This window comes from Sceloporus undulatus, chromosome 3 (assembly GCF_019175285.1).
Source record: "Sceloporus undulatus isolate JIND9_A2432 ecotype Alabama chromosome 3, SceUnd_v1.1, whole genome shotgun sequence".
In the NCBI taxonomy this organism is placed as follows: Eukaryota; Metazoa; Chordata; class Lepidosauria; order Squamata; family Phrynosomatidae; genus Sceloporus; species Sceloporus undulatus.
Genome location: NC_056524.1, coordinates 229,890,609 through 229,918,139, shown reverse-complemented (window position 1 = coordinate 229,918,139; position 27,531 = coordinate 229,890,609). Strand labels below are relative to the sequence as shown.

General features: G+C 39.7%; 1 long non-coding RNA gene across 1 annotated transcript; it reads left to right on the top strand.

Annotated features, from left to right (window-relative positions):
- The first annotated feature begins 4,469 nt into the window (after positions 1–4,469).
- On the top strand, positions 4,470–26,815 carry LOC121926493. The gene is made up of 3 exons (XR_006103028.1): positions 4,470–4,677; positions 23,992–24,076; positions 25,908–26,815. It is a non-coding gene; the product is annotated as an uncharacterized LOC121926493 (long non-coding RNA).
- The last annotated feature ends 716 nt before the right edge of the window (positions 26,816–27,531 follow it).

Sequence of the window (27,531 nt, the reverse complement as noted above, 5' to 3'; positions counted from 1 at the left end):
CCGCCCTGATCTTGGGAAGGGCGGGATATAAATAAAAATTTTATTTATTATTTATTAATGAGATAAGTATTGATTCAATAACCAATCTCTAGTTAAAACTAATAATAGAATTCAGCCCATATTCCTGAAAAGTGGCCCAACACTTTTCAGGCATGAAATAAAATGGCAAATGGTGTTCCCTTCCCTTAATTGAAAATCCAGTGCAACCAAAGTTGCCCAAATTGTTTTGGCATCTGAGGCAGAAAATCTCACATATATTTCTCTCTTGATGTACAACAATAGTAAACTGAATAACTAAAATTGATGCATTTCATACTCTTTCTCCAAACTGAATACCTGAGTTGGCTGCCTTAAGCAGTCTAATGGTAGGTTTGGTCCTGATATTCACTGTGTAAATCTCATCTGTGGTTTCAGAAAAGTGCTGAAACATGGGCCAATTTGATTGCATCACATTTGGTTCACATATTTATCTTGCCACGTGCCGGAGTTAGCACAAGAATTTCCCCACAATCACTACATCCTAAGCCATCATACCTATGTGTCAGGGCTTAGAGATAATACCTGGAACATAGTATCAGTAAGGAGTGGTTGTAGATTTCAGAAAAAAATATTCCATGACTGTTTCAATCTGTTCTCCATGTGTGCAGATGATTTTGGTGTACAATAGTCATAAGAATGCAGGAAGTTAAATCAGCATGACAGCTCCAACAGTCAGAGGAAACCAAACAGTCCAAGGAAATGTGTGGGAAATTGATATAAATGAAATACAAGAAAATAAATAAAACAAGAAAAAATGAAAAAGTAATAGAATATGATAGCCATCTTTAAATAGTTGAGAGAATATCCTGTAGAAGATGGGGCAACATTGTTTTCTGCTGTGCCAGAGACAAGAAAAGGAACCAGTGGATTCAAATGACAAGAAAAGAAGATTCTTAAATGTTAGGAAGAAACTTTCTTATGGCAACAACTGCTTGACAGTGGAATAGATAGCCTCAGAGGATGGTGGACTCTCCTTTTTGTAGGTCTTTAAACAGAGGTTGAACTGGCATATTTCAGGAATGCTTTAGTTGTACATTCCTGCATAGTTGGAGTAGATGGCCCTTACTGTCCCTTCCAGATCTGTGATTCTGTTAATTGTGAATATTCATGTGCTGCTTGTGAGTTCTCCCAGATCCATTCACGTAATCAGTGTTCTATCAATTGTATGTTGAGATAATTGATAGAGCAATGTTTACATACCATATTTTCTGGCATATAAGGTGACTTTTTAAGTCTGCCTTATGCGCTGGATTTTTACCCCAGAGACAGGCGAATGGCATAGCCACCTCCCTGTCTCTGGCGTTCTTGCTGGGTCCTCTCCCAGCCAGCTGGCACTCGCACCGGCTGGAGGGGGCCTCTCTGGAGGCCTGAGAGAGGATCTGCGGCGGCCGAGGAAAAGAGCCGGCCCTTACTCCTCACTGCTGCCGCCGCCAGGGATGCTCCAATCCTCCCGTGGCTTCAGAAGTCCACCGCAGAAGCCGCTGGAGGAGCCGAGGATCCTGGGTGGCGGTGGTGGCTTCTGCAGCGGACTTCTGAAGCTACTGGAGGATCGGAGGATCCTCAGTGGCAGCGGCAAGGAGTAAGGGGCCAGCTCTTTTTTTCGACCCAGCCAGCTCTGGAGCCGCTTCCCCGCTGCCTTTTAGAAGAAAAATGGCGGTGAGAGCCCAGCCGCCGCAGATCCTCTCTCAGACCTCCAGACAGGCTCCCTCCAGACGGCGCGAGTGCTGGCTGGCTGGGAGAGGACCCAGCAAGGACGCCAGAGACAGGGAGGTGGCTATGCCATTCGCCTGTCTCTGGGGTAAAAATCCAGCGCATAAGGCAGACTTAAAAAGTCGCCTTATATGCTGGAAAATACGTATAAATATGTATATGCGAGATCCCCTCAGGGGAGGCCAGGGATGCTGCTGGCGGGTGACTTGGGGGTCGTCTTATACCTCCCGTTGCCTTATACACTGGAAAATACGGTAGTTGCCAAGGAAAATTAAGATGACCAAGAGTCCTTTAATAATTAGCATTTGGATAACCCATAATACATTCAGTGTGCATTACATAAAGCTATTTGTGAAGCCAAGTTATTATGCTGCACATGTTCACACTCTCATGCCAAGTCCTGTACAATTTCCTGCTTCACTACTAAAATGCCTCTGTTCTTTCCCAGTGATTTCTAATCCACATGAAACAACACAATTCTTTTCTAAGTGTTCCATATCCAGTCTTTACACAGCTGCAGTTCTTTTTCCATTTCACTTAAAGTAAAAAGTACATTCCTCCCTAGGTTTTTGTTGTTGTTTTTTAAAAAATGAATTGCAGTCCTTATCAGATGTGACATTTATTTTGTTCTTAGGGAAGTCACCTGTGTCAGCAGCTCAGAAAATTGACCATGGAGATGGGAAGGACAGCATCGAAGCCTCTGCTCAATTCAACAGACTCTTCCCATCCACAACTCACATGCTATACTGGGAGGACAGCAAACACTGCATCTCAAGGCAAGTAGTATGGGAAATCAGTCTCAACAGTTATTCATCTAATACTCTTTAATACTTTTTATATCTTTATATGGCTTATTCTCCCTTTCATTTTCTGTTAATTTTCTGTTGGAATATTACATATCTTGCTAATTTTCATTTCTGTTCAACTTTACTCTTGGCCAACTAACAGAATTTACTGTATTTAATATTCATTGGTAATCTATATCATTACATTATTCTGCCATTTTTGAATCTTTGTTAATTTAATGTTGGTAAATCATATGTATTGACAATCTGGTATATTGTTGATGATTATTTATTTAATAATTACATATGCTTTGTAATTTTTTTATTATAATGTGGATATGCTGATACTTGAGCTGGCTGCAATTATTTATTTTTATTTAATTCACAGACTAGTTGATTGTGAATTATATGCTATACATCATTGATACTTTTGAATTGGGCAATTATTAAATATTTGCTTTACGTTTTGGTTGGCTTTGTTAGTGGATATTCCTCATCTTCAGGATAGTACAGGAAACCTACCTGGAGATTCCCACACCTCAGAGAAAGATATTTGTATGTTCTCAGAGACATGTAGACTGAAATCGGGAAAACTGTACAGTCCAGGAAAGAAGTTAGATAATTTCTTTTTTTCTCTTTTTTTCTGACTTACCGCAGTTAGTAATGACATATGCCAGGGATGCGTCCCGTCTAACACATTGCCCCAAGTTGCCATTCAGTTACCATTAAGCAGCAGTCCCAGCATCAACAAACTGAGGGTATCTCTGCAGCTGAGGGTATCTCTGTGTCCTAGAAAACAAAGACTGAGATCAGAGTCAAATATTACATAGAGATACAATTCTTCACTATTCCCCCCACCCCCAAAAGGAAGCAAGGAGCAATTTTTTTCCTGGTGCAAGAAAATCTACAAAAACAATGCAGTTTTAAAATACCATTTGCAGTTTGTGTTTTAGTCTGTACAAAATTGGATGCGGTATTTTTTGAGACAGCATTTTCTAAACAGGAAACTGCATCTTCTGTGAAGATAATTATATTTTGACATGGAATAGATAATAATACAGTCAGTCCTTCCCTTACATGGGACATCCATTCCAGACCCCTCCGTGTAAGGCAAAAAGCGTGTATGCTCGAGTCCCATTAGAAGTAATGGGGCTCGTGCCCATGGCATGGCGTGGGGCATGGGGCATGGGCATATGCCCCATTACCTCTTCTGGAGCATGTCAGTGTTTTTTTACGGCACGGCTTCCACCATAGACTGGAAGTGTGTAAAGCATGTCCGCATATAATGTGGGCACACTGTATTTATGAACAAAAATATGTTTATTCACATTTGATTTTTTCTTTTGCTTTCTGCCATCCACTGTTAAATGCAGAAAAATTTCTTGTTCTTGTTATTTATACCTCCATAAATTGATCACTGGCTTTTTCACCTAACCCTTTCCTTTAAGCAAGGGTCCTAGTGAGCTTGAGACACCACATCCTTATTGAGGTCAACATTTACTTCCTCACTCTTCATATTAGTAAACAAATCTGATCCCTGTGGTCCATTCCTTCCCCAGTGCTGTGTGTACAGGCAGGAGTACAACTTAATTTATATCCATGATAATTTTAGAGACTGCCAAGCTCTCAAGGTCATGGATTTGGTTTGACAAAGAAACTGCCCAAATTCTGAGGAAATTTGGTGTAATATTTCCATCCCAATGGAAGGGTATTTACCAACATTTACATGTCACCCTGGTCCATACACTGCAGTAGATTTTTCTGTCAGGAGCAGTAAATGCCACATGAGTAAAATATCAAAGGTGGGAGCAGGAAATACCAATGACTTAAATAAATTAGGGAGGAACTGACAGTTAAGAACAGAAAAGCCCACCACTGCCAACCTGGGATGGATTGGTTTCCTTCTCACACAATGGATTTTGCATCTACAGATTCTTCCTAGTCTATTGAATGCAGTGCTGCAGTATCACTGTGTTACCTCGACTAGCATCAACTTAACAGCTTCATGTGAGCTTTGACAGCCAATGATCTAAAAACAGCATGCTGGATCTTAAGAAGCCAAAGCCCTTATGATCCCTTGAAGGCAAAGGCTTTGTTCAGTGAGGAGAGGCTTCTCTCTTGGCCTCACAAAACATTTGCAAAGGTAAGATGGTAATTCTTCTCCAGTTTAGATTTTAATCCATGGAAGAGTTGTGGAAGAGTTTGAGGCAGGTTTCTATGAGCTCTTGAAGTTCTTTTTCACATTTCTCAGTGGTTGCAAGACCATCCCTCTATTTTTGGAAAACTTGGAGATCAGAGAGAATTCATTCTAAACCACTGAAGGAATATTGTGTTTGTAATGTTGGTGAGCATGAGGATTAAAAGAACTCCTTTTGACCACAGATACTAATGATTAAAGCAGGAGGCAGGAACTTGTGGACCTCCACAGACTGTTAAACTCCACATCTCATCAGATCCAGCAAGCATGACCTATGGTGATGCATGATAGGATAAACAATATGTGGAAGTCCCCAGATCCCCCCCCCCAAATCAAGCAATTAAAGTAAGTGCTTTCACATGTAAACCCATGTAGTCTGACACTGAAGGGTTCTATGTATATGTGATAAGGATGTAATTCTTCACTATGTTTCTTATTGAAGGAAGCAATGAGTAATTTCAACAATTTTCTTCTCACTGCAAGAGAGACTTTGAAAACCACACAATTTTTGAAGCCTATTTACAATCTGGGATTTATTCTGTATAAAATTCACACCTGGTTGTTTTACCCAGAAAACAACATTTTCTGCACAGGAAACAGCATTTTCTGAATGGAAATATTGTTTAATGTGTAGAAAACATTGTTTGTTTTGTGTAGAAAATGCTTTTTCCTGGGTATCTCAACCATGAGCTAATTTTGGACAGAATAAATCAATCACAGCATATGCAAATTCCAGAGTGTGAATTTTGTGCAAAGTAAGTCCCTAACCACTTAGATTCTCATCAGTCCAGTGTTTTTATCATCAGTTTCTGAACACTTGAAAATCATATGTTTCAACCATTTAAAAATATTTTAAAAAATTGTTTCCATCTATAATATGGGATTACTTAATGTCTCTTGTTAGAAGACATATTTTTTTCAGTTATTCTGCAAATTGGACTGAGAGTTTGGGGCAAAGCAGACCAGCACAAAGAGCTAGCTTCAGGGTGGCATGGAGGCTGCTCACCCTGACTCTGTCCCCAAACCTGAGTCATGCTGCCTGCCTGAACAGATGGTGGGCAGTGTGGGAACACTCCTGTGGTACAGCAAATACATGTCATGTGCCACAGAAGGGAATAAGAGCCACGGTGGTGGTGAAAATGGTGCCTTTTTCTAGAGCAAAAAGGATGAGCATTTTGTCGCTTCTTTTTGCACTGGAAAAATGCAAGATAAGGGCCATGGTGTGCAGTTGACATAGCCCCAATCTAGCAAGAAAAGGGGCAGTACAGAGACACTCCTTTAGGACAGTCTGTTTCGCCCCTTTGTTTGCATCCAATCCAGGACAGTGATGAGGATCATGATAGCTGGACAGAGTGTGATGTATTTCCACATCTCATGGGAAACCAAAGGACAAGTGCCAAACCAATACAGCACTCTTTGTGGAGGTATTTTTCAAAATGTTTTTCTATTGTGGACAGGGTCATAATCTGATCTTCATCTCAAGTGGCTGGCAATATTGGGTGTCATCTGCCAATGCTGCCTTCCTACTGTGAGGTGTCTGAATTTCAGCCCTAGTGAGCAACAAGCTACTTGAAACCCTTCAGTGAAAAGAGCTATTGTAGTGCCTCCACTGTTGTGACAATGTAAACTGCAGTCTAATGCTGGAGAAAAATAAGTATGCCATTGTATGAGAACTTGAGAACAGGAGTGCTGGATGGCATGTTAACTGATCTGTTCATTGTGTGCTGAATGTACCTGAACAGTTATGAAGCTGAAAGTGAAACATGATGTGTGTGAGTCAATAGATATTTCAAAACTGGAATGTCTACAGAAGCATGAGAGGAGGCTGGCAAAAACTCTCTCTGTATTGTCTGGAAAAGAACTGTTTTAATTTAGGAAATAAAATGATAAAAGCTGTAAATTGATTTAAACATTCAGTGCTATGCAATCACAAGGAGGCAAGGGGAATTTACTGCAAGTTGCCTTGCAAAAGCCCGACATGAATCCAAAACCCACATGCCCTGACAAATGTTTTCTTTGATGTTCACTGAAAACAGACTTTCTGCATATTCATGAATGTGTTCATGGTGACCTCCTTCCAATAAATCTAATTACATTTTAAAAATAATAATAATAATTAGTGATGGGTGGCTTCAATGTCATTGAACTGGTGAATCCACTTCAAGAGTTATTCAAAGTGCTGACTCCTATCACCCAAACGGGTTCAACACCTTGAATTGTGTACTAAAGCGCAGAAAAATTTCACTGCCTCAAGATAATGGAAGTCAAGAGCCATTGCTCTTTTCATTGGGAGACTTATGACAGTAATGCTAGTAGAAGCAGTGAGTAGTACTAACCAATATAGTTCTCAGCCCCTCAATATACATTGATTCTGTCTCTGTGTATCTTGTGACTTTTTAGGCAAATGGGAAATAAATAAATGTTGGAAGATAATCTGTTTGCTGGTAGTCATATGATAAACAGGACTTTATCTTGCTTCACTGGCTCCCCTTTTAGTACAATTTATTTAGCATCTTTTAAGTGCTATCTATTGAGTACTATCTACCTTTTTAGTGCTATCTATTTAGTACTATTCTGAAAGAATTTAATGTGCAGATTGCAAGGCACATTAGAGAATACTTCAGAAGATTCAAGGAAGGCACTCACTTGTTTTTGATAATACTCCATGGCTGCATGAAATCAAACACCTGTGTGAAAATATAATAAATTCATTAACCAGGTCCTAAATAATGTACTATTCTAAGCCTTTTTGGAAAAAAAATTGGAACATGCTTTAGAAGCTAGAAAGAAATAGCCACACTGTAAAAAGAAGGGGGGGGGACTGTGCCTTAGCTTTCATTAAGCATTTGCACTTCATTCTTGGCTCAGTCACATGGTTGGTATAATGATGCAAACCTATGAATTTACAGTAATCATGTGAAGCCAGAAATCAGAACTTATCAATGGAACTTTGCACATAGGCTTGTTCAAAAATGTGGGAAGCAGTTAAGTATTCCAGTCTCTGTTCCGGTACTGACAGCTGTGATTGTGTGCATACGGCTGCACAATAAACCCTTTCATGTGAATAAATTCTTACAAATCCCATTTCCAGATGGGAAACTGGGCTACATGTCTCCTCCCCCCACCACACCATACCAGAAGAGAAGATTGGTGAAAATCTTTACAGAGAGTGCCAAGTAGTGATTCATGCTCAGTTTTTTTTATAAGGAAAATTTATTCCCCCTGTGTGTGTGTGTGTGTGAGAGAGAGAGAGAGAGAGAGGGAGAGAGACAGAGAGAGACGGAGAGAGACGGAGAGAGACGGAGAGAGAATGAGATAGAGAAGGGCATTCATAATATTTATATAAGCCAGCCTCCAAAATAACATATATGAGAAACTGCTAGTGCTACATGTATCTTCTTTTCCACACCTCTCATAGGATTTATTGATGCCTCTTATTGGATTATGGTGGGCTGGGAATTTAGAGCACCTGGAGAGCCAGCATAAGTGGCTTGAGCATTGGACTATGACTCTGGGAACAAGGGTTTGAATATCCACTCCTTCTTTGAAACCCACTGTGTTATATTGGACAGATCACACTATCTCAGGCTCAGAGGAAGGTAATGGCAAGCCCCTTCTGAATGAATCCTGGTAAGAAAACCCTATGATAAGTTCACTTAGGAGTCGTCATAAATTGGAAATGACTTGAAGGAACATAACAATGCATATTTGGCAAATTAACTAGCTCCAGCCTTACAGGCAAATCACCAGTGTTTAAAAACATATATATTTGTGTTCTGCTGTGTATATCTACTTGAAATTAATTGTAAGACTTCAAAAATAATTATGAGGTCTCTGCTTCAGCAAACACATGCATCACCTAAAAATAATGCTTTAGAGTGACTTTCTACATATGCAAATTTAATCAGTTAATAGATTAGCTGACACACACCAATAATTGACTGATTTTTCTTATATCCTTCTGTATAATGCTTGAAATCTTTTGAGATCAGATCTATTATGATTTTTATTTATCAAAGCTTGGAAAATTACTTTTTAAAAAATAGCTCATTATATAACATGTTGCAATGCCCCCAGAAGAACGCAGTAATGCTATGAAAAATATTAGTGCCATTATGCCATTCACTAAATCCTCTCAAAAGTAACAAAAAAGTAACATGCAAAAATTACTCATAATAATACCATCCATTATCCATTACTATGATATTTGCAAAAGGAATACTGTTATGCCCACATTATCTTAAAATGGATGGGAAAACTGTGGCCTTCAAACTGGATGTAGCTCCACTTTTTGGAAGCCTCGGATACTCTGCTCCCCTTTAATTTTTTCAGCAATTATGGGCCCTAAAGTGACTTTAAAAACACTCATAATGACAGCAAGACATGGTGGTTTTGTTCACCCTACTCTACTCAGTTTCCTTTAAAAAGCTTTAAAATTGTGAAATACAGTAAAAAAAATGAAAGTGGAAATGACATCACTCCTGTTTTCATTTTTGCACATGTTAGCAGTCTGTCCGTGTGTGTCTAAAAGGAAACTGGCACCCAGACTTGGTTCAACTGCCCACCCTTGTCCTAAAAAGTACAGTCTGCCCTTGCTTTACATGGGGGGTCCATTCCTGATTCCCCCACATAAAGGGAATTCCGCCTATGCTCGAGCCCCATTTAAATGAATGGGGCTAGTGCACGCAGCGGTGTGGCAGCATGGTGGCGCAGGGCCCATTATCCCTTATGGGACGCGCTGCCCCTTCTCCCAGCTTGGTTTCAGCATGTGCTGAAAGCCGCGTAAAGTGTGCCTGCGTACGACGCAGGCGCACTGTAATGCATTACAGATAATTCTCTTTGTGTTAGATATTACTTCCAAGACCTGGCATTGATAGCATATTAATAATCTCATGCAAGGTTTCCCTATAAGGTGATTTCTAATCTTTCTGTAAAGATGTTGAGAATGAAATAGTTGTTCTCTGCAGATGTTCCATGCACATTCTTATACTATGTGCATAGATATGGAATATAATAGCAGTACTTTACTATGATGATTTTTCCAGTGCAGCTCTTTCTAGTTCTGCATTTATTGACTATTGAGAGGGCAGTTTAGTCTATTTGCTCCTTTTTAACAGTGTGCAATTGTCATTAAAATGTGCTATTATAGTGTCTCTCTGCTCTTATCTTATTTATTTTGCTAGCAATTTTAGTCTATCAAATGTAGAGATAAGATGAAAAGAAAATTGATATTGAAAATTGAAGCAAAGCCAGATTATCACAAAGGCCTAGTCATAAACACAGATAGGTAAGAAGTACTTTTTGAACATTCACAGTATTTGTCTTTCTGCTGCACAGGGTCTGAAAATGCATTTGTTTTTACTGTCAAAGAACATATTAGCCCTTAGTCTTCTGAACATTTTCCAGTACCTGGGAGATGAAAGAATGCCATTCTGTTAAGATGGGAAATGATGCAAAATTAGAGATTTTTGGAATTTGAACAGTAAGGGGCGCGACAGACTGCCCCAAAGGGGTGGTCTGCAGCCACCTCTTCTCATGCCACATAGGGGCCATGGCAACTGCATGCTGCAGCCCCAATCTGACCTTTCAAGGGCACAAAAAGGAGCTGCAAAAAGCAGTTCCTTTTTGCACCCTCGAAAGGGTGCCATGGCAGTGGTGGTGTGGCTATGCGGCACTCCTTCAGTGCTGTATCGTATGGACTCAGCCCCAGAGGAGCGCCATGATTCCACATGCCATGTGGAGAGGTGTGTGGTGTCATGGTGCCCTGGGGGCAGAGTTGTGGCATGTGTCATTTGGACATGATGCCCCGACTCGGCCCCCAGGCCACCCTTTCAGGCTGGTCTGTACAGGGCCTAAGTTTCATGTGGTTAACAATTCAGTTAATTAATAAGGAATTTTTGATATATTCAAAACAAATTTTACTTTTCTTTCATAGTATTAACTCCCTTTTATGACAGAGTTAATGACAACTAGGTGATGGAAGTTGCAGGATTAGAAAATATATGTCCTTTACTGAGGTTAACTGTCCCTCACCTTCATCCATTGAGGTAGGATTGACTATTTAGAGTGTAGTGTGGCAAGTGTACATTCTAGGCAAGTGGCATTTTAGAAAGTGTAGTGTGATATCAACATCCAGATGTGCATTTGAGCACAGATGCTGCTCATCCTATCAGTACCCAGCCATGTCCAAATCACAAATCAGAGAATTACCTGGACAAGTAAGGCCTAAGAAACTCAGCAATACTAGCAATCTGAGATATCAATTGTTTCTTGAGAGTCTTGACTGTCCTGCTCAAGTTTAAATGCAGTTTCTTTCAATAGTGAGCCCAATTGGTTAGAACCAGAGGCATGTGAGGAAAGCCATGCCAGTTATGAGGAGGCTAGAAATGCTGTAATGGTGAAGGGTGAAGAGTTTGTGCTAATCACATCCCAGTGTCCAAAGACAGGTAGTCAATCAGTATCAGAAGACTCAAAAGTTCCAGCAACACACAGTTATCAAACATGAAAGGAAACCAAAGTTCATAATCCTACATACACAGAATTTACAGCCAAGAATGATGTTACTTCCAGCACTGGTCAGAATGTGTGTCCTGCTTAGAAAATTGAAGAGTGTTAGCCCTACCCAGCTTCACAGCTATTTTCAGTCAAGACATTCTTAGATGCATCCCACCTGAGAAGCTCTCACATAGCTGGGCATTGTATCTGAGGGGAGAATTTGGGCTAGCCATTTTGTCTTGTGCTTGCCTTGAGGGATGAGTGGCTATTGCTCACCTTGTTCAGATCTGAAGTGGTCTTGAACTGCAGAAAAGGGAGCCTGGGTGCTTTTCAGCTATCTGACTGGATTGCTCTGTGCAGTCCATTTTATGCTGGCAGGGTAAAGCTTGCTCTTCCTTTGATGACAAGCCTTTGAACAAAGGCATGGCACTGACACTCCAACATCCCAATATGAAGGCCCTCAGAAGTTCCTATAAGGGAGGTTGGATAGAGAAATGGGCCATCCCAGAAGATCTCCAAAAACAGGCAGGTTCATATGGGAGAATGAGGTCCTTCAGACAATTTGAGGCATATTGAGCTTTATAGCTCATAACTATCACTTTTAATTGTACCTGGATGAGCAGGCAGTAGAGCTGTTGCAACAAGGGAGTTGAGTGCTATCTGTAGCATCCATAGTTAACAATCTTGTTGTAGCTCTTTGGATCAACTGAAGTTCCCAAGCACTTTTCAAAAGCAGACCTACATAGAACAGGTTGCAATAATCAAAATGAGATGTAACTAAGATCCAAAACGCACCACAAAAATAATCCAGTCTGAAACCATTTTAATTGCCCTGGCTCAGTGCTAGGGGATCCTAGAAATTCTAGTTTGTTGTGGTACCAGAGTTGTCAGAGAAGGCTAAATGTCTCGCAAAACTACAGTTCCCAGAACTCCCTAGCACTGAGCCAGGGCAGTTAAAGCGGTCTCAAACTGGATTATTTCTGCAATGTGTTTTGGATCTAAGGCATGCATCATATGGCCAGATCTGAAATCTTTAGGAATGGACACAGCTGCCACGGTTGTATCCTGTAGAATTCTGAAACTTGTAGTTTGGGAAAGCCCTAGAGCTGTCTGGCAGATAATTCTAATTGCTTCATGACAATATAAATATCACATTTCCATAGGATGGGACCATGGCATTTTAATTTGGCTCATGATGCTATAATTGTGTGATGTGAAGGGGCACCAGATTACAAATCCATCATTCCATTGGAGGGAGCCATGACAAAGTGGAATCAATGTGTTGTAATTGCATGCTGTGAAACAACCCAGGTGGCGTATATGTGTGAATCTTGGAGCCATTTTTGTTAGATTTACCAGTAAGGGTTCTTGTTTAACTGCACAGTTATACTTAGGTCTTCCTCACTTGTTAGTGGGTAGCTTAACTTTTGCTGTATTGCCCTAGTTAGGTCATAATATATTTATGAGCCTTTAAGGTGCCAACAACTCTTTGTTCTTTCAATTTAGCACCACTTTTCCTCTTTAGAATTCATTTCCCCTCAGAAACAATCTGTATCAGTGATGCTTTTGGGCAAGAAGAATCCATTATTTTATGCTACTTTAATAAAAATCACAACAAAAAGGAATTTAAATATTTTCATATAATCAGACAAAAGAACAAAAAGAGCAGGGAGGGAATTCCATGACTTTTTGTGAAGTAAAAATCCTGCAGCCTTTCAGTTCTTTACACAACTGTGTCTAGTGTTCTTTTTCTTTCTTTTTTTGAAAGGGGGGGGGGGGAGTCATAATATGAGAAATGAAAGAGACATCTACTTTAAGGCTCAGTGATCATTTATCAAAGGAGTGTGGCACCCACAATACATGTTAATTGCTTAACTGAAGAGTCTCAGAGCATGTTAGAGTATTTTAACCCTAATGGAATCATTACTGATACAGGGCTTTTGCAAACAAAGAAGTATACAGGATCTTTGACATAAGGTTGCATTACAAAAGGGGGAAAAATGAAAGATATTCAAAACATCATAATAGGGTATTTAAAATGTTGGAAATTATAGTGTTCTGCATTTTTAGGCCAGTGGAGGCTTTGTCTGAGACTGAGGCATAATTGAAATCAGATTTCTCTACCTAAGCAAGAGGCTACTAAATGAACACCTTTAGTTTAAGTATAGCTGAGATGCTCAATAATCAGTACTTCTACATGGTCTGGGGATTCTTATGATGGTGATGCATTAAGGCCAGATTTCCTAACCCCATAAAGCCCCACTAAGACAGGCTAGAACATCTGATAATGCTGCTGAAAGATGGTATAGCTCAGCCAACATTTCTTTTGATGATGCAAAGATGTGTATGCAAAAACTAAAGGAATACAACAGAGAAGCTAAATTCAGAGATATCTACAACACTAACCAATTTCAATGGATATTGTAAAGGAGAAGGTATGACCAATCAAGAAAGAGCAAAGATACTGCAGGCCCTATCTATCAAAGAAGTCAGATTGATGGATTTCCAGTAAAAGGTTCTCAAGAGTGAAACTTTCTAAGAAGTAAACTTTGGTATGTTGTACAGGATCATTCAAATTAGGTCTTGCTGGCTATTCCCTGCCTGTCAATGTTAAGTCCCTAGACCTTAAAAATAGTTCTAGGGTACCTTGTTCAAGTTTTTAGAATGAGTGATTAAGGACTGAAGCATTCCCTAATATTCAGGTTATATAATTTATATCGCCAGGGTATCACAAGTGGCAGGAAAGGAGGAAATCTAAGGAAGAAATCAGTTGCGGCCCTATTCTGGCATCACTGTACTAGCATAGACAGAGGTGGCAGCAGGAGAAAGGATGTAGGTACAGTATCCGTAAGTGAAGGGAGGAATTTGGGATAAAGCCTTCTCAGAGTCAACACATTTTTACTGCCTTTCCACGCCACCATTATGCAATGTTCAAGAAACCATAACAAACACTATACTGTATCAGTTGAATTCCAGGCCAGTATTTGGGGAGATATAAATCTTAAAGAATTTAAGAATCATGGCCAACAATATTTTTGCAGATCCTGCTTGCAAAATGATATTTTAAAAAGCAGTACAGATGATTAGGATTGCTATTTTCCAATGGCTGCCAGAGTGAAAAATTGAAGAGGGCTCCTGTACCTTTAATGGTTATGTAGAAGAGGAAATTTCAGCAGGTGTTTCCTGTTAGGGCAAGCCGGCATGGTGTAGTTGTTGAGCAATGTACTATGACTCTGGCAATCAGGGTTCTAACCTTCATTCAGCCATGGAGCTCCATTGGGTAACTTTGGGTGAGTCACACACTATAAGTCCCAGAAAACCCTGTGATAGGTTTGGAAGCTACAAATAAGAACATCATCCTGCTTATTAGCTGGTTGAATGAGAAGCAACACTGCCTGAAATTCCTTCTTCTACACAACCATTAAAGGTACAGGATCACTCTACAGTTTTCAGTCTTGCAATCATATGTCCCATATGGACAGATTTTTTGTGGTGACCTAGGCCTGAGACAGATGGGTGAGAAGGGCTGTCCTCAGGCCAAAATTAGAGTTCAGGAGCACACAGCACACACTCCCAAACCCTAATACGGAGCAGCAGTGCCATCATGGCAGCCTCTGGTCCACACAGAGGCCGCCATGATGATGCAAGCACGGCACCTTGTCTGCATGTTGTGGCACTGCGCTTGCGTCATTGATGTGACAGAGTGCGCTAATGACAGGTTCTTTTTGTGCGGAGGGAACCCGTACAATTTGGTTGCTGCAGGCTCCCACCGGAGGAAAAACTGGCAGCTCCAGACCACTGTTTTGGGGTGGTCTGTCCAGCCCCTTAGTAGTGATAGTCCACATTTACATGACTACTGTTTATTAATATCTTAGCTTTAGATTTTAGATGACATACAGATATACATGATGTCCAACCTGGACTTAGATGAACTAATCTCTTTGGATGTCTTGATTATGCAAAAATCATATTATCATCTTAGGTTAGCATTCACAAGTATTTTGGCAATCATATTAATTGTGCCAGTGTACTTTCTAATTGCAATATAACTCAATCAAGAATACACTGTGCCCACAGCAAAATACTTAGGTTCCATACTGAGATTGCATGCCATTATATTGTGGTTAATTAAGGCCCATGGGCAATGGGGTCCTCTTAATTAAACTTCATGCATAAAAATTATTTTAAAATAAAATATAGAAAATCTGTAATTAAACACAATAACTAATTGAATGTTCCCTCATTGCTTACACAGCATTTTAGTACCCTCTCCATCAAACAAGTCTGAGGGCAGAGAGCATCAATGACAGATGGAAAACAGAAGCAGAAAAAAAAATGATCCAGAAATATAGGATAAACCTAAAGAAAGATAAAGAGTTTTGCATGCTGAAATTATTCACTGACATTTGGATTGTCCAGGTGCCAAATATCAGTGATCTGAGGGACGCAAAAACTCAATATATCACAGCATGCCACAGTTTTATGGGAGATAAGTTGGAATAAGCATTCTTATTGGGAAAAAGTTAGCTGGAATAGTTCTTCTGAGACCATCTATCATAGCAAGTTGGTTCCCCTCTAATGCTCTAAGAACCAGAATCAGCCAGGAAGCTGGTATATTGTGTTAGTCTGTACTGACCCTGCGTTAGCTCTAGAATAGGCCTCATGGCAAAAGGCTGACAACTAGTCTTGGGTGCTACCTGTGTGTTTTTGTTCATTGATTTATTCATTCATGCATGTTCTTGTTTCAGAGATTTTTTTTCAAGCAGGGAAGAGATTTAAGGTATACAATTGGTAAAACCTCAAGAAGGTAAGAACACAATATCAAGAACAGGTGGTCATTTTCTGCAGAAACCCTGGAATAGTGTGTAGTTCTGCCTCAAATCCTATGAGACCTATAGTTATTATCTGGTTAGAGTGTCTTAGCAGGACTGCCAAAATCTGGTGAAATCCCCACTCAGTCTTGAAACTTACTGAGTGTCATTTCCCCTCCAGGCTAACTTACTTGATAAGATTTCCTCCAGCCTGACACTAAATTGGGAGGAGTGAAATTTTATCTTTAATTCCCTAATGACCTTTATGTCATGGTAAAAGTGGATTTTATACTGTGATCTGAAACAGTTTCAGAGATTTAGGAGATGACCACAGAGGCCTTAATACCTACCATCAATGCTAGAAAATATCACCTTTGGCAATGCTTATTGCACAACATCATAGCTCCTTCATTATTAGAGCATCCCTTTTCATTGACAGTAAATATCCATGAATAAGGTCCCAAACACACTGTTGTAGCATCTCTCCTCGTGTACAATAATTTCCTTGCATGGATTTTCTGTTATTGGGCAGTCACGTGGATCAGTGTCCCTTCCTCTCTCCTTCCCTATTCCAGAGGCCCCCCCCTCCTCTCCAGCCTACCAAAGAAGGAATGGGTGCTTGCTCATGAGGAGGCAGTCATTCCTTCTTTGGCAAGAGCTAGAGAGGAGAAGCTGGGTGGGCAGTGAAGCAGGTTTAAGGAGGAATGAGGAAGAACATGTGTGAGGACCCCCAATGACATAAAAGTCACTTCAGGCTATTGAAGAGAAGTGCAGTATTAAAAGTTTTAAAACCAGTATGTATTTAGGGGCTTTCAATGCAATGATTGTAGAAGGAGCAAGGAAGAAGAGGGGCTTGTTTGATAATGTCCTTCTTCTGAAGTTTGTGAGACTTATTTTAAAGTATTCAAAGGGTGATGAGTTGATTTAAATACTTAAAAATAAACTACCAGAGATAAGAAGTCCAATTCAACATGACATAGTATGGTAGGGTCTCTGAGTCCTATAGTTTCCATAACAATAACATTTGCAATACTTTAGATGACTGATATGGACTGAAAGATCTTTGTATATAACAATGGCCAACCTAAAGAAAAATTTTGTTGCTTGGAAACTTGGGTCATACAGTACCATAAAATATAATTACTAACTTTCAATCATAAATGGGTTAAAGATATAAATGAACACTGATTAATGAACATACTTAGAAGATAATGAACAAAGTAGTAAAGGTAATTGTTAAGTCAGATGTAGTGAGGCACTTAATTTATAGATTACATAATGATAAGTGACAATCTTCAAGGTAAATTTTATGAAGTCAGAGATAAAAGAAGTAAGTGCCAATTTAACACTAGTGGCTACTGTGTAGACTAGCACACTCATAGATGAATTTCTAGTCCAGTGAAATCTGCTTTATGAATGTTTAGAACTGCTTGTGTCAAGGGAATGTCTTTCAGATTCACAGATATTGTAGTAATATATTAGGTAGTGACACATGCATTGTTATTGTAATGTACCTTCAAATCAACTCTGATTTATGGTGACTTTGTCCTAGGGTTTTCTTGTTGAGATTTATCTATTATCTTTTGCAATTGTTTATCTATGGCTAATAGTGGGTGGCTTGCCCAAGGTAACCCAGTGGGTTGCCATGGCCAACAAGAGCCCTAGCCCAGCAATCAAAGCTCTGTACCACACTGGCTGCAATACATATTTATCACTGTAGCTTGGATAAGTTTCACTCTAGGACTGTGGAACTAGAATGATACTGTAACTTGTTACGGAACCTCAGGATATAAAATCATACGATCTTACAATCATGCAGTCATAGAGTTGGAAGAAATCTCAAGGGCCATCCAGACCACCCCCTGCCATGCAGGAATACACAATCAAAGCATCCCTGACAGATGGCCATCGAGCCTCATAGGGCATGGTTTCCTGACCTGATATTTTTGTGATATATGCCAAACTAATTTCATATTATCAGATGGTGAGGAATAGCTTCAATTTCTTCTTGGCTTCAAGTGAGAGTTTAGGTAATTTGGTCTAGAATTTGGTCTTCTGGTTTCATAGAAATGTGGCCCTGTTGGTGCTCTTGGACATCTCAGAGGCCTTCGATTCCATAGACCATGGTATCCTTCTGGAATGCCTGAGAGAGTTGGGAATTGCTGGCTCTGCCTTGCAGTGGCTACATTCCTACCTCTCGGGCAGATTCCAGATGGTGATGCTGGGGGACAGCTGCTCCTCTACAAGAGAGCTGACATCTGGTGTCCCTCAGGGCGCCATTCTGTCCCCCATGCTGTTTAACATTTACATGAAGCCGCTGGGTGAGATCATACGGGGACATGGGGCGGGGTGTTATCAGTACGCTGACACCGAAATTTATTTCTCTATGTCTCGGGCTGTTACAGTGACCAAGGAGGGCATCTCCCCCCTTCTAGATACTCAAAAACTCTCTGTTTGATTATCTACTCTAGAATATTTCCTGTATTGACAATAATTGCTAGGATCCGCTTTTTCCCTCTTTTTGAAGATGAGGGCAATGTTTGCCCTCCTCCAGTCTGTTGGGATTTCTCATGTTTTCCAGGAGTTCAGAAAGATCTGAGATTATATTTGCCAGTTCTTTTAATACTCTTCGATGTAGTTCATCAGGTTCCAGAGACTTATATTCATTTAAATTAACCATGTATTCCTATACTATCTCTTTTCTTATTCTCTGCTGGATTTCCCCTATTCTGTCCTCTGCTCCATTATCCTCAGGTTGAACACCCTCTGCCTTTTCTGAAAACACTGAGGCAAAGAAGGTGTTGAATAATTCTGCCTTTTCTCTGTCCTTTGTTAACATTTTGCCATCTTCTTCATGCAGTGGCCCTACCATTTCCTTCTTCTTCCTTTTGCTGTGGACATATCCAAAATACTTCTTCATCAGACAAAGATGTTAAAAATCAAACAGGTGAAAGAGAGAGAGAGAGAGAGAGAGAGAGAGAGAGAGAGAGAGAGAAATGAAAATGTTTTAGATGTTCTCAGTTAAGCTGGTATAGAGGGATATTCATGTGCCATTCCTCTTTTTTGGCCATGTAAGTTCCAGGAGAGAAAGAGGAGTTTAAATTTTAGTTCCTGAACCTTACTACTCTTTGAACTTTATCGCACAGTTCCTGGAATGGGCCCATTGCATTCTAAAAAGGGATCATTCTGGGCATGGAATGGGCCCCAGAATGCATCTTACTGCACTCTGGATTGCCGCTTCTGGGACATCGGACATTCCAATCGTGGCCCACATCCGTTCCAGGGGGCGCGATTTCCAAGAACTGTTCCAAAGCATTCTTGGAAATTGCGCCCCCTGGAACGGATACAGGCCATGATTGTCCGGCCGCGGCAGCAGCATTCCAGAGTGTGGTAAGATGTGTTCTGGAACCCATTCCATCCTCAGAACGACCCCTTTTTAGAATGCAAAGGGCCCATTCCAGGGCCCGTGCGATAAAGTTCTCAGTCTCCTAGAACCTAAATAGATGTTATTTTGGATTTTATTATACTTTGTTGTTTGGCCAGCTATCCTTGGATATGTTTTCTAGCTCCTTTGAAATTTGCTATGATGACACTGCTTTTGTCTCTGAGAGATCCTCCACCAATGTTGCCCTCCACTACTGCTGCTTCCCAGTAGCTGTCTGGCATATTTAGTTTGACTCCTTAATAAAAGCCTGTCTGACTTGGGAGACTTACCACTAATAATTCTACCATCAGTGTAGTTTCTTACCTAATGGGAGCATACAATCCCAGTACCATAGCAATGCAGTGTCAAGGTGGGGAAATGTAATGGGGAGGTAGTAGGGAAATAATTTAGATAAAGACTTGGAAAAAATATGAAAGGACAGTAAGTCTTGAGACACTCTGTAAAAAATCTACAAGGCAGAGGACAATGGGTAGTTGCTGGAGATCATTCCATGAACTGAAATGTATTTAACTTGCAGAGAATGTAGAAGACATAATGAAATCCCAGGTTTCTGCAATTTGATATAACATATCCACAGGAAAGGCTTATATCAATTCATGCTATTTTAATATGTATGCAAATCCCTAAATCTTGTAAGATTACTAGCTTGGTGAAAATAGATAGACTAAACAGATATTTCAAACAATTAGTCCAAATTCAGGTCAAAGATATGAATTTGGCATTATTTACCAAAAGGGGGCGGTGTGGGAAATGCGAAAGATGACAAAAAATAAAATAAAATTGTGAATCATGTTCAGGTTAATGACTGGTCAAAAGGAGAGAGTGCTGAAGACCTGGACATAAGACAGAAACAGACTATTAATCTAATTGAAAGTCTTCTAGAGGAAGCAGGAAAACAGTGATGGATTTGCTGGGGGGATATGACATCTAAATCCCTCTGAATCTTCCCCTGTTATCTTAGACTGAGTCTTTCTAAATTATTTAGCTGTCTTTGGGTGATTGTTATGTCTTATGTCATATCTTCAAAGGAAACAAAACTGGTGAGGTCCCCTAATAGAAACCTCACTGGTCTCATATATAAATGTTTTGTTTAAATTAACTTTTATTTCAACAACTGATTTATAAGCAAACACACACACATGCAAACTCTTTACTAGTTGTAACTAACACTGTAAAAGTGCCATTACATTTCTTGAAAGAAACATTTCTCAAACTGTTTTTACAAGTTCTAATAAGCCTTGTTTGGCATGAGGGTACAGCATTTATGCATTTGTATACTCTCTCTCTTTCTCTGTCTGAATAAGTCAGTTTATACACCATGTCTAATAATAGCAAACATTCTAGATCAATGCATTACATGAATAGCAAATTTTTGACATTTCTTTTCTTTTCTTTTCTTTTAAAAAACCCTATATAGTTGAATTCTTGTCTCTTATATGTGATATAGACTAGGTATTTGTTTGTTTGTTGGGAGGAAATGCTGAAATATTAGAACATAGAGATACACAGATTTTAATTCAACAATTATATTCCATTACTCATGTTCAAGAACTATATTTCAACACGGCATTTTATAACATGGCATTCCAGCATCTATTTTACAGCTTCAGGACAGATGTAACTAAAAACTGGAGACATGAACTATCATGGGAATGTTAACTTTGACATAGGTAAAGAACATATCTCAGCTGTGCCTTCTCACAGGTATCCTTCTGGGGATGGAGAACACTGGTATGTGTGGGCAACATTAATACCAGACAGGTCCAAATTTTTAACCACACTTTGCAACTTAGGGGAGTAGTATTTAGCATTCTCTGAGAGCTCTAGTACATCACCCAACTACAAACCCCAGGATTCCACAAGATACAGCCATGGCAATTAAGTGGAATCATAGTTCTATAATGTTGTATGAATGGGCCTCTGGTGCATAGGCCATTCATTCCCTACCCATGCTCTAATTCATACAGTGACATAGAAGTCCTGGGATTCATACAATTGTATGGGATTGATGGAGTCATGCAATTAGTTGACCAACAAGCATTGTCATAAGACTAGACAATGCTTCACAAATCTCATAAACCCACAATCAAAGGCCAGTTCAGCCAGTGAAGCATCACTGCTCTGATTTCTCCATTTTTTCAGGGACCAGTTACAAAAGGAACATTTTATATACATTATATACATGTGTCCATGAAAGCTATTGTGGAAGAAGGAGGTTCTGACTGCTGAATTCAAGGTGGACTAGCAAAGCAGACTGTGTTGTGGTAAATTAGATCTTTTACTGCCCAGACGGAGGTTGAAACTAATGTCAGGAAGACAGCAGAATTTCCAAAATAAATAGAAATACAAGCAGATCCCATAATTGCCTTACATTTAATAGGTCACATGAAGCAGATATAGGCCAGGTACATACTGGTGTTTTGTGCCGGCCTGGGGTTGAAATTAGGGTTAGGTAGGGCTGGGCATCCACATGTGCCCAGCCCTACTATCGGCATGCGGGCACCATCTTGCCACACCCCCATACACATGGGGTGCGTGATGATGCATGGCACAGCACCCAAACAGCACCGTACAGACGTCATGATTGCATGCGAGTGCACCAATGGTGTCCCGCACACGGCGTAAAAAGAACCTGCTAGAAGTGGGTTTTCTTTAGGCTTCACGGAGACTGCACTATTTGTCTACTGCAGCCTCCATCCAGGGCAGAAAGGGGTGGTGTCTCACCGCCCCTTTCTGCCAGTCTGTATCCCCTCACAATCTCTTCCAGACCTTGTGAAGGGGATTACTTTTTTGTATTACAGCTCCCAGATTTCCCTATTTAGCATGGCCAATCAAGTGAAAGTTCAGGTTTATTTGTTTGTTTGTTTGCTGTATATTTTCTCATTGGAGCTATAACAAGTTTTAAAAATGAGACTTTAATAAATTAATCAAGTCAGCTTTGGCAAAAGCATTATTTTGTTTCAGCAGATGTCACCCCACTGTATTGATTGTGTCAGGCAAGCTAAGGTTCATTCCTTCATGTTCATTAGGTTGCTAAGTAGAATACATCTTAATGTATTTTATTACTGTAGCTGCTGTGGTATATTTTACACCTCAAGCTGAACTGTCACATATTTTTGCTTTCTGTTAGGATTTATGAAAAGCTACAACAGGGAAAAAATTAGCAGCTTTTACTGACACATTTTTTCATACCATAAGCTGGCAGGCAAAGGGTAAATTGCACTCACTGCTGAATCCTATTTTCATGGGTTGGATCTTAACCCCCCCCCCCCCTTATCACAGCAGTTCTTCTTCCCACAATAGAGGGAGAGCCAGAGGGAGGGAGGGAGAAATGCTTTAAAAACCATTCATAATAAATAATGAACACATCCAGTAAAGAAGCAAACCCTCCTGGGGAAAAAAAATACACAACCTAGAACATAAAACCCACACAATGTTTGTGCAGAAGGTGAGAAGAGAAACAAAGAAAAAGAAGCCATCTATAGTCATAATCAAACAACTAAAATATAAATATCAGCACAGCAAAGTAACAGCAGGCAGTAAAGTTCAAAACTGTAAGGTTTGGGCTTATTTTCTTCGAGACGACAGGCAAAAATGTAAGTGGTATGAATGGAGAGGGGGGAAAGAAATTGCTGCTGGGGTTTAAGCAGAGAGGTGAAACCCCAAAAGGTACAATTTCTTTCACTTTTGAAAAACAGCTGTACAGCTTTTAACTACATTTTGTGGAAAATATGAAGTGTGAAGCTTGGTGCTAAAACTTTGTATCAATCATGTTTAAAAATTCCCAATGAGAGAAATAAATATATGGAACTTTATATGTTTTCTCTCTGACCTATATTTATCCCTTTTATTTCTGTGACACTTCCTGCCCCTCAACTATGCTGGAAACAAAGCCAATGAAACTAGGTCAGGTATTTTATTTTATTTTATTTTATTTTATTTTATTCATTCTGATCACATTCCTTAAAAGGTTGCTAACATATTGGCCTGAAACAGACGGGCCAAAAAGTGCAGCTTCTGGCCATTTCAGGAGCATGGTGTGCAGACAATGCACACTCCTGGTGCAGCCAGAATCCACTCTGAGGCCATTTAAGGTGGCCCAAAGCCAGCCAGAAAATAAACAGTGCAAAGCTGCTCCTTGCTGGTGGCTCATTCAGGACTGCGGCAGGGCTTGGCTTTGGGACCACGGCATCTGGTCTCAGGATGATCGGGGCTGGAATGACCTGCTTCACCCCTTATAGATATACAGTCCCACTTGCACTCCATATGGGACATGAAACTGAGATACAATACTTTAGGATCTGGACCATCAATTGAAGCTACAAAATTGGTTGGTTTGTTCTGTCTTGTGAAACACATTCTTATGCTTGTTCAGTAGCATGCACTTTGTTCTTCTTCAGGTGAAGGAGACACCTCTATGTTTAGTTTTAAAAAGTTGCTGTGCTTTTTTATTGGTGGTTAAGATTTACTCACATCATCCTTCACTGTCTCTTGGGCTTCATTTTTCAGCTCCTGTCCTCCCACTTTCCACACATCTGACTCAACAAATGGACTAAAACATAATGAAAGCAAAAGCATCTTCCTGCCCATCAGTGTGAGTATGAGTTAGAGAGATGACTGAACAGATAGGAATGAGTCCAGCACGATTTTTAATGTAGACCAATAGATCTAAAGCAGGAATGGATAATGTCTGGCCTTTGAATCTAATATGGCCTTATGGCTTGTCAAGATAGCCCATGAAACTCTCCTTTCATCCATTTGTCTTTGTCTGCAGTTGACCTTTCTTTTTCCTATTTGTTTTCTGGTTCTTAGAATATGTGGTTTCACAACGCTTGCTGATTTTTCTGGATCTTTCTGGAAGTGTTCTATGGATTCTTCCATGTGACCAGTATTCCTGCTACATGATGAGCTATTCTGTTTCTCCTCATGGCAATTTTTCCAGCCCCATACCCAGTCAGGCTCATTTCTTCCTGATGTTTTGTCCCTTTCTCTGTTTATTTCATTTGAGTTGTGTCATGGGTGGCTATGTCCCCATTCCCAGGAACTGTAATAAAAAAAGGGCTCTGCAATGACTGTTCCATCCCCTCAAGTCACAATATTATATGTGGGGCTGCCCAGGAGTAGAGGAGAAGCCAGACATGTGTTAACTCCTGCATATGCTGGAAAGTCTCAAGAGCAGAAAATAAACCACCTCCAGCCCTGTGTTTAATAATAATAATAATAATAATAATAATAATAATAATAATAATAATAATAATAATTTTATTTGTATACTGCTTTTCCAAAGATCAAAGCGATAAAACCAAGTACATAAAACCAAGTACAATGTTTAAAATGTCACAGCTAGTCCAAAAAAGTCACATGAAATAGGTTGAAACGGGAACTGCACTGTTTGAATCTTTTAAAAAATCTGACATGGAACTGCTGCAGATTTTCATTAGTCTGGATAAGTTCTCAGTTTCTGGATCACTACAGTGCCTTCTAGAGATTTCTGTTGCCTTCAAAGTTTCTTCTTTAATCTTCAGAACCAAATCTTCACTGGAAAATTTGCCAGCCTTATTCATGTTGTATTTCTGATCTGCTTTTTGCATATTAAAGGTAACATGTCATTTGGTTATTACAACATCCACATGTGTCAAATCCTATATAGCCTCCTGTATTTTACATTATGAAAACATTTATTGAGAAACAGAGACAAAAAGGCCAGTATTTTGTAAAGCTGAAATTCCAAAATAGGAGGCTGAGAAAGTTCCAGGACATGATTAGGAACTGAGAATCTCATGCTGGCAAAATGAACGTTTTTTGATATAACCCCTAAGAATCCTTTCCATGTTTCTAGATGAATGTGAGTTTGGTGTCTTAGGATAAGACCTGACATTAAGATCTGTATTGGGGGATACATGGAACCATTTTAGTAGCCCAAACTGCCTTAGATATATTCAGGAGACAATATATTTGTTATGTTGCTTGTTATGCTTATATGTACCACTTTATTACATATCAACATGCTGTTCATAATAGTTTTATTTATTGCTTAGCACAATGTTGCACATGAGAAAACACAACAAGGATAGTTTATTTGTCTATATGGCCTCTAATAGGGTTTGAAAAAATACTTTGGGGGGATCACTACTCTCAAAATACATCAGCCATCATGACCATTCTGACCAGGAGAGTCTAGGAATTATACTCAAGAACAGGTAACATTTCTAAGCAATGTATCTACATTAGTTATGAACACAAAATTAATAGCCTGCCATTTTAGGACAGAGGAGTAAGGTGGTAGATTGTACAACTGGAATAAAATAACACATACACTTTATAATGAAAGAAAATAATAAATGCCAGTAAAGATCTTGTTCATCTATTTAGGCATTTTTGTCAACTGAAAACCTACTAATCATTCCCACTTTTCCTCTGAGCAGGTTGTTAAAAGATCAAGACACTCCAATACATGCAGAATTGTTGATGAGTAAACACGTGGTATAATACTGGAAGTAGGCTGTACCATCTGTGTCCATTCAGTGTCACCCTGCATAGTTTGTGATCCAACTGCACAGAAGCCACTGATGAGTCAGAATCACAGCAAGGAAATGAAGCCTACTGACAACCTATTTTTTTTTTTTTTTTTTTTGAGGATTGTATTTTAAAATCATTATTCTGTTTTACTAAGAGATACATAATCAAGTTTGACTAAGGGATATGTAATGAATCAATACATTCAGTTCTTTTTTTATTTGTTTGTACTATCCTCTGTATATACTTTTTATCTTCTGTTATGTACTATGAGTAGATAATGCCAACTAAAGAAATCTGCATATATGTATGTATTGTTACACCAGTTTAGGTTAAATTTACAGAAGAAATTCCAGTTAGACAGTAAGAGATGAAACAGAACCACCTTGAAGGGGCAGCTTAAAGCCTCCCCCGACAAAACCAGATTGGGGCCACAACAACTGCACACCACAGCCTCATTCCACCTTTTTTCCAACCATAAAAGAAATGGTAAGCAGCTGCTCCTTTTTGCACCTGCCACAGCCAGAAGCCAACTTTAAGGTGCTCCAGTGACATGTGACTTCTAAATGCTGCTCCGCTGGAGTGCTTGGAAGCTGGCCCACATGTGGGCAGCCAGGCAGCATGAGGTGTCTTGGGGGTATGCATCATCTGTACACCAAGCCTCCAAACTGGCTGGAAGCCACCTTTTTATGGTAGTCTGTTTTGTTCCTAAGTCAAGATGATATTAGTTTAGTATGTGTTTCACTTTTGCAATAAATAACTCTATTTCTTACGTTTACCATACCTTATATGTTCTTGGTTCTCTCTCTCTTTAAATCCTGTTGGTGCTACTTGTAGTAATAAAAATATTCATTTTATTTTTTAAATGATTGATTCTTATCAATGTTGAGAGTGTGGAAATTAGAATGGACAGCTCAGTCTGTTTCATGTCCATGTCAGTTTTATATGACTCCATCTTTTGTGTCCCATCACCACGTTAATTTGAGTCCCATGTTAAAGAAAAACAAACAAGGATGGTAAACAAAGGGGTACAAAACAAACTAACAAATTACTATATATATTTTTTAAAAAAATATCTCATCATTGGCTAGAATTGATGAAAACTTCAGTCCAACAATACCAAGGGAGCTACATATTTCCCACCCCTCGATGCAAAAGAAAAGAGAAGCAGAATGTTAATTTGATAATTACCGTATTTTCTGGCATATAAGACTACTTTTTAACCCAGGAAAATCTTCTCAAAACTCAGGGGTCGTCTTATACGCCGGGTGTCATCTTATAGGGCAGGTGCTGAAACTTCTGAGCTGGACTGGAGAATCTGCAGTCGCCAGATGTGTAACTGAAGGGCAGAACAAGGTGCAGGCGTCCGGGACGCCCACGGTATGGAAAAAAGAGCTGTGTTTGCAATACCGCTCTGATAGTCTTGGAGACAGGGAGAGCTGGGCAGGCAGGGAGAGCTGACCAATCCAAGCAGGCTTTGTATACAACAAGTTTTCCTGCTAAGTATTTGCATGTCATAAGCATTTGAATTAA